The sequence below is a fragment of the Macrobrachium rosenbergii genome, chromosome 21 (assembly GCF_040412425.1).
Source record: "Macrobrachium rosenbergii isolate ZJJX-2024 chromosome 21, ASM4041242v1, whole genome shotgun sequence".
NCBI lineage: Eukaryota > Metazoa > Arthropoda > Malacostraca > Decapoda > Palaemonidae > Macrobrachium > Macrobrachium rosenbergii.
Genome location: NC_089761.1, coordinates 21,483,144 through 21,493,143, shown reverse-complemented (window position 1 = coordinate 21,493,143; position 10,000 = coordinate 21,483,144). Strand labels below are relative to the sequence as shown.

Below are 10,000 nucleotides of genomic sequence, written 5' to 3'. Positions count from 1 at the left end.
TCTTAAAATCATTGATCCACTTTGTGAAATAATGCCGACTAAGCTGAATCATTCTTTCTTCTCAGTACTGATTTTCTCAAATGTTCACCGTAAAGTTTTCAGTTTGTAAAACAGACGTTTGTTTGTAAGATTTTTTTTTATTTTTCAGATTTGCTTTATATTTTGTACGAAACTGGATATTCAGTTCTGCCAAAAGCTTTTAACATTTCCTGTTATTTAACATTTCCTGTTATTTAACAACTTGAATGTATGAATTCATCCCAAGTTTGAGGAACTGGCGTACGCCAGTTTTTCCTATTTCTGAAAAAATCGGCTCCTAAGATTTTTATATTATTCAAAGCTTCTAATTATCTCATCTTCTGAGGAAATTTGGTTGGAGAATGTGACAGCGCAGATATCTGAAATTTTTAAATAATATAGGGTATCAAAAACTGAGACACTTTGGCTGGGAAAGTCGAAAACTTAAAAAAAATTAGTTACGACAGTTCGTCTAAACAGGGACGAATTGTACAACTTTGTGAAAGGGAGTAATTGTTTTTGTTTTTATAATACAAATTTTTCAGGTTCGACAGAGGATCGTGTTGGGTAACCCCATTTCGTTCCAAGCTATTATTTTCTCTTGTTTATTTTGGGTGACCCCATTTCGTTCCAAGCTATTATTTTCTCTTGTTTATTTTGGGTGACCCCATTTCGTTCCAAGCTATTATTTTCTCTTGTTTATTTTTTCTCATGTTTATCTTAGGTAACCCCATTTCGTTCCAAGCTATTATTTCCTCTTGTTTATTTTTAAGACCCCATTTTCGTTCAAGCTATTATTTTTTGTTTATTTTAAAATCCCATTTCGTTCCAAGCTATTATTTCCTCTTGTTTATTTTGGGTGACCCCATTTCGTTCCAAGCTATTATTTTCTCTTGTTTATTTTGGGTGACCCCATTTCGTTCCAAGCTATTATTTTCTCTTGTTTATTTTGGGTGACCCCATTTCGTTCCAAGCTATTATTTTCTCTTGCTGTCTGTGTGGTTTTGTATAATCTTAGGTAAGTGTATCGCGCTTTGAAAAATAAATTTGTCTATATGCATTGAGAGTGAGACTGTCACTTGCATAATCACAGTGATGCATTGATTGTGAATCTCTCTCTCTCTCTCTCTCTGTTGTAATTGTAAATCTCTCCTTAATGCAGTGATAGTGAATAACTTTCTCTTTTTTTTTTAAATCAGTGATACTGAATCTCTCTCTCTCTCTCTCTCTCTCTCTCTCTCTCTCTCTCTCTCTCTCTCTCTCTCTCTCTCAGTAACTGTAAATCTCTGCGTAGTGAATCACTTTCTCTCTTTTTAAATCAGTGATACTAAATCTCTCTCTCTCTCTCTCTCTCTCTCTCTCTCTCAGTAACTGTAAATCTCTGTAGTGAATCCTTTCTCTCTTTTTAAATCAGTGATACTAAATCTCTCTCTCTCTCTCTCTCTCTCTCTCTCTCTCTCTCTCTCTCTCTCTCTCTCTCTCGTCATATGTGCTAAACTTCTGACGTCCCACGGGAGGTATGATTTTGGGGGCCAGGAGACAAATGACTCGCTGCGGAAGGCACTAACAAGCTATCGCGATGTTATCAAATCCTAAGCAATATTTTCCCTTCTGAATGGGTTACGGAAGGCCTCATTATCTAGAGCCAGTTTGAAGCTCTTTTCAGACGAAACAAGGGTAAGGCTTTTGAGTCGTTCGTATTAGTCATTTCTTCAAACCTCGGAATTTTCCGCACTCTGTCTATTTAATTGCTTCCAAAAGCTTTTGGGTTTTATGCGAATGGATGACTTACGTGTTTGTGATTTTGTGATAGACAATTCACAGCAATTTGGTGATTAGTTTGTAGTTTTGGATTATAATCTTGGTGAACAGCATTGGCTGCTTATTGGAAGCGTAAGTAAACGCGCGCGCGCGCGCGCGAGAGAGAGAGAGAGAGAGAGAGAGGGAGGTTTCTTTCAGTATTCTGAAAACGTATTATAATTTATTAAGACATCTATTATGATTGTTTATTAAATCATGATAAAGCCCAGTGCTGTTTGTTAGATTAAGGAACATCCTAAATCTGCTTCTTTTCATTTTGAATACAGAACATCCCAGATGACATATATTGCGGTTTTATTGGAAGTTGATATACAGACTAAAGATATTTTTATATCTGGTTGAAAGTTAAATCCTTACCAGTCACATGTAAATGTTACAAAAACTCATTGTGTCCGATGTGTTCAACCACGAAAACCTACGGTCATGACAAGTCCACATTCATATACCTCTGATCTGGGTCTTTTCAACTTTCAAATAACGATTTCAATCATTAATAATTTCGCCAGAGGAACTTATTACAACGACAACTCTGAGCACATTACATCCTATTTTGACCCAGAAGTCTACGATTTCGTTAATGACAAAAGTAAATTTTAGTTTTCTTTGTTGAAAATGTGAAGTTTTTGAGGGTCAAAAATGAACTTTGTACCGAGGTAACTAGACGTTTGTAGGGTATGATTTTTATTAATGGATACTCTCTACTAAGTTGCTTTAATGTATACTCATATTTTTGTTTTTAATACTAATAGAACGCGTAGGTATACATGTTTATGTAACAGAGAGTGCTAGAGAGAGAGAAATTTTAATGCTACGTTGTTATTCCCTTTTATATCTTACTAAGAACGTGCATTTTATTGAGAGAAATTGTACTTTTTTTTTAGTAAAGCTGCGTGCTGTGGAATCAATAGGACTTTCTTCTATTAGGTCTCGTGGTTAAAAGAATAGGCAGTAGGTAGCACAATTGTTTTTGTTGCTTGCATTGTTGATTTGAAAGACAGAGTGAAAACTTTATCAAATAAATGGTTTTTTTTTATGTACTGTTAGCTCTGATTGTCACATATTCTACCTGCCAGTGTCTTCGCTCTCCCAATAAAATGTTTCATCAAAAAAAGCAACACGTCAGAAGCGTGATGCGGATTTGAGTGGTTCGTTCAAACAGGTTAAGCTCGAGTTATTAATTTATCAATTTGTGGTTTTAATAACGGCTTATATATGGTTTAGTTTGCTTACAGTGTTGCGTATGGTCAAAATGACATTACAGTTAAATTTAGAAAATGGGCGGCATCTGTTTACCATGAATCGGTTTTAGCTAGAACTCAAATTCAAGGGTCACTTTCTGACAGCTCGGATGTAATCTATATTTCTATCCCAGTTTATGAAAGTGGGATAGTAATATAGCTTACATCCCAGCTGTTATTTTTGTGTGCTGAATTTTCTAAACCAAAAACCATCTGAAATACCGATGTATCTGGAAACAGTTATCGTTACTTCGCCACCACTTCTGAGTGTTAAGCATACAGTTTCTTCAATAATTATTGCTTCGGAAAGCATCTTTTTTCATTGTGTTAATAATTTTTCTCTGATCTAATCGGAAAATAACAATGCTTGTCAAGCCACTACTCGTCGTTTCACCATTTTTGTTTGATGAGCAGACTGACTCTTTGATTGTTCACTGATTCTATGGGACAACCTCCAGGAAATGGCTATTTGAGACTGAAGGTCGCCACACGAAACGATTATTCGATTCAAAAGGAAGTAAAGGCTCGAGTGGGACCATCTTCCTTCTCTTCTTTACTTTTGTGCTGATTTTTTGTTTAATTAGAATTTACACTTTTTTTTGGGGGGAGGGGAAGCTCGAAGAAACCCCCTGTGAAAAAAATGCCAGATTTATTTCTCATTTTTCAGGTGTGGGTAGATGTATTGTAGGACCTGTTAAAGGAGATCAGCATCACCACAGGCCTTATTGCAAGGTGAGATTTTGTTAGTTTCCTGAACATTGAACTGTTGCGGTATAGTTTTATTTCTAAAAACTTAAATTTATTATTATTATTATTATTATTATTATTATTATTATTATTATTATTATTATTATTATTATTATTATTATTATTATTCAGTAGATGAACCCCATTCATATGGAGCAAGCCCACAGGGGCCTTTGACTTGAAATTAAAGCTTCCAAAGAATATGGTTCATTAGGAAGAAGTAAGAGGAAGTAAAAGGAAATACAGAGAGAAGATATACCACTTATTAAAAAAAGTGAAAGATAAATTCATAAATAGATAAATAGTTTTACGTTACATAGTTACTAAAAGATGATTGGCTCATGTTAAACCGTTACTAAAAGTTGATTGCTAAGCATTCGTGGTCAGGCATTCAGAAAGAGATTGCAATTCGAGACCAATTTCACGGTGGGATCTTTCTTGGGCAGAAACTAGAGAAGTGCCAGTCAAAAGCAAAGGGAGATTTAGGAGATGTATTCACCCAGAACTATGCCACCTCTCTCTCTCTCTCTCTCTCTCTCTCTCTCTCTCTCTCTCGCGTGCGTGTGGCCTAATTGATAAATTACCAAAAGGGGGAAATCGAACATCTCGAAATCAGATAGGCCTATTGGGCTGTCTTCTTCTCGGATTCCCCTACGTGAGGTGGTGCGAAGGATGCGAAGGATCTACTGTAGATCCTAATAGCCAGAGCGGATGCCTCGCCACTCCCCAGTTTCAATTTCAGGAGATCCCTGACAGGAAACCACCTATGGGTCTGAAGCGAGGAAGTTCTTCTACCCCATTGCTGTCCATCCCTTTGGGAATACGCGAGTGAAACCAGCTCATTGTTACAGTGGTAAGGTGGTTTTTGTATCGGTGTCATTTGCAGTGCCTTGTCCCAGCAGTTTACAATATACAGTTTCGCCAGGAGCTATTGTAGTAGTTTAGTGTCCGCCTTTCTTAATCGTTTACGAATCCTTGAAGTGAGCAAAATAAGAAAAAACAGATTTTAATAGTATTGCCGTGAAATGGCCAAATGGTAAAAAATATTCAAATGAAGGTGTGGTAATGTGTGGTTATCAAGTTTAATAATGTGGGCTTTACAGCATTTTTGCTTTTACTATTTGGCTAGCGTCTGTTGCAACGCTCAATATAATTGACTGCATTTCAGCGGGATACGGCCGTGCTGTAACGGAAGGCAGGGGTCCGGCTGCCACGCTTCTGAGTAGGCGAAGGTGATAGGTCAAGTCCCAATTACCTTCAAGCTGGAGCTAACAGTCTTATGACTATAGGTGGCAAACGAAGGGGCAGTCGCTGGGTGGTTCCATATTAATATTCTTAATAAGAATTTCTTGATTAATTTTTAATTTGGTAAGGTATCGAAACTGGCTTAACTCCAAAACACGCTTTGTCTTTGCAGAAATTGTAAATATGGTAATGATCCTTAATTTTAAAGTTACGATACACTTGCATCTTTAAAAAGGCACTTTTAGAATTAGAAACAGATCTGGAGTTTCGAAGATTATTTTTGTGCGTAATAAAGGCATACTTATTAAACTGTATTATTTTTCATGTTCGAAGATGATGTAATAAAGTATTTATTTTAAGTTTGTATATTATGAAGTTTGGTTGTTTCAAAACACTTGTAATATTCACCCTTGAATTATTTAAATAAGTGGGTCAGCATATACATCAGCGAGGTTAATTTTTTTTATTAATTATCGTTGATGAAATAACCAATATTGTAAGCGTTATTATTTCATGTTGTCGATCAATTGCCTGGGTGGTTTGTAGGATGGGGATAGAGACTGTTGCACAATAAGACTTAAATTTAGATATTTTATTTTGATTTAAATTAGTGTGAGCTTGTCTGTTTGAGATTGTATGGGTAACGGATAATATGATTTTTAGTTTCTGTAAATGAAAACTATTGTGCCAGCATTGTCTGTCCGTCTGCACTTTTTTCTATCAGCACTTTTTTCTGTCCGCACTTTTTTCTGTCAGCACTTTTTTCTGTCTGCACTTTTTCTGTCCGCCTTCAGTTCTTAAAAACTGCTGAGGCAAGAGGGCTGCAAATTAGTATGTTGATCATCCACTCTCAAATCATCAAACATACCTAATTGCAGCTCTCTAGCCCTCAATAGTTTTTATTTTACTTAAGGTTAAAGTTAGCCATAATCGTGCTCCTGGTTAAAGTTTCACGGGCCGCGGCTCATACAGCATTATACCGAGACCACCGAAAGATAGATCTATTTTCGGTGGCCTTGATTCTACGCTGTAGCGGCTGTACAGAAAACTCGATTTCGCCGAAGAAACTTCGGCGCATGTTTTACTTTTTTTTTTATAACGATATGCTGCATGGCCTTGATTGCGTTAACAGTCCACGTTATCAAAGTTATTTTGCGTCATTATCAAATATGTGATTTGGAAATTCTTACACATTTAGCCCTATTGATGTTTATTAAATCCATTTTATGAAACTGAAATGAAAACTTATTTTATTTCTTGAGGATACAATAACTAAATAACCAAAATGGTGTAAGCGTTAATAATACAGTTCCTAAACTGTAATATTAAAGATGCTGTACTCTTCTTATGAAGTTAAATGCAGTATTTTGAGATATATGATAAAGAATCTTTAGAACATACAGTGTGACTTAGTAGTTAAGTAATAAATAATCAGATCGTTTATATCTTAAATACCTGAATAGTGGCATTTAAGACATACTTTTTTTTTTAAGTTTTTATGATTGGATATTACACCGTTTCTTTATGTAGGTTAGTGGACATCATCCCAAAATAACTGGAAGGGAGTTGTTTAAAAAAATGTAATTCTCCATCAGTAAAGTTTCTACAACCACGTCTTTCAGAAAACCTTAAAATATAGTGTAGGTATACAGTTTTTACTCTCTCTCTCTCTCTCTCTCTCTCTCTCTCTCTCTCTCTCTCTCTCTCTCTCTCTCTCTCTGGAGGTATCTCTTACAATCACTTCTCAAGGTCTATAGAATACTTACAGCAAGCTGACACACTGGAGATGGACTTACAAAGCGAGATTAATAGGACAGGAGAAGTTTCACCACTTGGAAGCTAAGCTCCTTTATCAGTAACTCCAGCTTTAAAACGTCTGATATATCACTTTCTCCTCGGTCGTATTTTGAAGAAAGTTTTGTGATAAACTCTAGAAATGGACGGTCTTTTTTTAAATGCATTTATTTGTATGGAGTTGAATTCAGTGATCGTTTGAAATAATTACGCTGGTGTTTATTTTTTGGTATTTGATGTTTGTTTTGCCTTGCATAATGATGCCCAATATAATATCATGGTATGTCTGTACCTTTGACAGGAGGACTCATATTACATTTGTATATTACTGTGAACTTGGCCATGTATCATATCGAATCCACATGGGAAAACCAAATTAAAACTGTGATAATTATCAGTGAATAAACATTGTGTAATTGTGAATAGTGAATTTAGACTTAGTATGAACTCAGCTACAATTCGTTACAGTTTTATGTAGATTAAATACGAAACTTTAAGATATAGCACGTTATAAGGATGGACCAATTTGCAAGTTCTAAATGATCACAATTTAAACATTGTAATAAGCCAAAATGCCTGGGTTATTAATGAACGTAATCAGTTTGGACAGGAGCAATTCTACTTAATGAAATGATTATTTTATTATAGGGAAATAACATGTTCTAATAAGGAATACTAAGTTGTCTTGGAATTAAATGTACCATTGGGAGAATATTGCATAGATGTAAATTAATTAGTTTATTTCTATATATACTAAGAATATAACAAAGCAGCAATTCAAGATTGAGGAGAGAAAAAGTAGTATGTATGTTTATATCAGAAGGATGACCAAGTAGTATGTGAGACCTGTATCCAGCGTCTATACTGCAAAACTAAATTAACCTCTTGAAATTTCACAGGAGGGGGTTAGTGCTGTTAGTGCACCTCATGCGGTGCACTGTAGGCATTGCTTTAGGTTCTTTGCAGCGTGCCTTCTGCCCCTAGCTGCAGCCCCTTTCGTTCCTTTTATTGTACCTCCTTTCATATTCTTTCTTCCATCTTACCGTCCACCCTCTCCTAACAATTGATTCATAGTGCAACTGCGAGGTTTTCCTCTTGTTACACCTTTTAAATTTTACTGACAGTTTCTTTGATTTATGAAAATAAAAAAAAGATCTTTTCAAACTACATTAACACCCTGGAGACTGTTGAAATTTAAAAAGCAAGCACGCCATTCGTCACGTTTCTTGACCACAATGTTTCACGATTATAATTTCTCAGCGGAAACTCAATCCACGTCTTCGAATTCCCAACCAGACCTCCTAGTTTTCGAGGCGAGAAGTAGTAAAAGCATCGTTCCGGTGATTTATTGTGCCTCTGAAGCTTGGGATAGGGTTGACCGGATGCGGTGTCAGTTTGCCTCGTTATCAAGGTGGTCACGTGACATCTCCCTTTTAGGAGTGATAGTAGGAGGAGAAGGAGGAGGAGGAGGTCTTCATGGAAGTGCCATGGAGGAGGACATCGAATGAATGGGATATTGAAATTGGAGAATGAAAGGATGAAATAGGATGTTAGGAAAATGTTTGAAGTAGATATTTTTGAATGCAATGTAACAGTTATTTTAGAGTGGTTGATACAGGAAACAACGTGGATGCTGGTGAGAAAATAATTAGATATATATTGAAGTTTAAAATGATTAAATATGTGTTGAAGTTTAAAACATTTAAATATGTATTTAAGTTTAAAATAAGCAAATATGTATTGTATTTAATATTTACAGATTAAAATTTTAATCTTGGTAGGCAGACGTATCTCGGATTCGTTTTAATCGTCTTAGGAAGTGCACTTGCTCTAGAAGTGTGTGTGTGTGTGTGTGTGTGTGTGTGTGTGTGTGTGTGTGTGTGTGTGTGTGTGTGTGAGAGAGAGAGAGAGAGAGAGAGAGAGAGAGAGAGAGATTTAGCCATTATAGAAATTAGAAAAAGATTGTTTTGGGTAGAGCCTGGGGAGAGAGAGTGTTAAGAGATTTAAAGTGCATGTTACGGTTTCATATGGCAATTTGAAGTTTTCAACGAAGAAAATTATGAAATAAGTTCAGAGATTGTGGGATGTAAATAAACAAATTAACCTGAGAAGTTAGTTTTTCAAATTGCTGAGCGTGTTTTATAGTTCTCTTCTTCAGTCTCTAAGTACTTACATGTAACAAAAGTAGTTTTGTTATTTGGCACTGCAAGAATCTAGTAATTGCTATACATAACAACATTGCCAATGTTACTGTTATTTTAAGCTAGGTGTTAAGGTTGCTGGAAGCAATAATCGTTTGTTTACTATTGTCATCAATTTTACCCAAGGACCGCAGAGGCAATTACGACCGATTACGCGGTTAATATTTTTTTTCTAGCAAGAACCCTTGTCGTAATTCTGACAGTACTGGATTTCTTGTTTTTGTTACAGTACTTATGTTTTCACATAGTTAGGCATGTATTCATTTTTTATTCGCTCTCTAAAAGCAACTATATAAAATCTCCTTTTAAGAAGTTCAAACTAATATAAATGATTTAGTTTTACACTGTATATAGTATTATGATTGCATCATTGCTATGGCTGAGGGACGACCAATTAAGGTCATTGACATCATCAGCATTTGGAGGTAAATTGAAAGCATTGACGAACTTCCTTTTGACACGTTATTTGTCTGTTTGAAATATTTCTTAATACTGGTAAGAGAGAATTTCAATACAAAACCTATTTTTACTGTATTATTATAATTCAGCACCTTTTTTCGTGTTTTTTTTTTATTTTGTTAGAAGTTGGAATACGTAGTTACTTCTAGCAGTTCAGAGATTAGAGTAAGAGTTATTATACATTGGGTCGTTTAAAGTGTTTAGTGGTAGACGCTTAGTGTACATGTTGAGTTTTAGTAATATTACTTGAGTGCGCTCGTGCGTGTGAATGTGTGTGTATGCGTGTGTGAATTTTATGTTTTGTTTAATAGTTTAACATGGAAAAAGTTTGACATACCAAGTACTAAGGTTATTTTCATTTCGTAGTAACTTTATTTTTATTTCAAAATATAATGTCATGGTAAAAATCTGTCTATACGTTATGGAAGTTATATCCTTATTTGTAGGTCAGAGTGATGGCAGTTTACAATATTTCTG

At 35.4% G+C, this 10,000-nt stretch overlaps 1 long non-coding RNA gene across 2 annotated transcripts in view; it reads left to right on the top strand.

Annotated features, from left to right (window-relative positions):
- The window catches only part of LOC136849787 (uncharacterized), a 214,710-nt gene that overhangs the window by 164,719 nt on the left and 39,991 nt on the right, over nt 1-10,000 (top strand). For both annotated transcript variants that reach the window (XR_010856427.1, XR_010856428.1), the window contains exon 3: nt 3,745-3,809. This is a non-coding gene — a long non-coding RNA (uncharacterized lncRNA). The remainder of the gene's footprint in view (nt 1-3,744; nt 3,810-10,000) is intronic.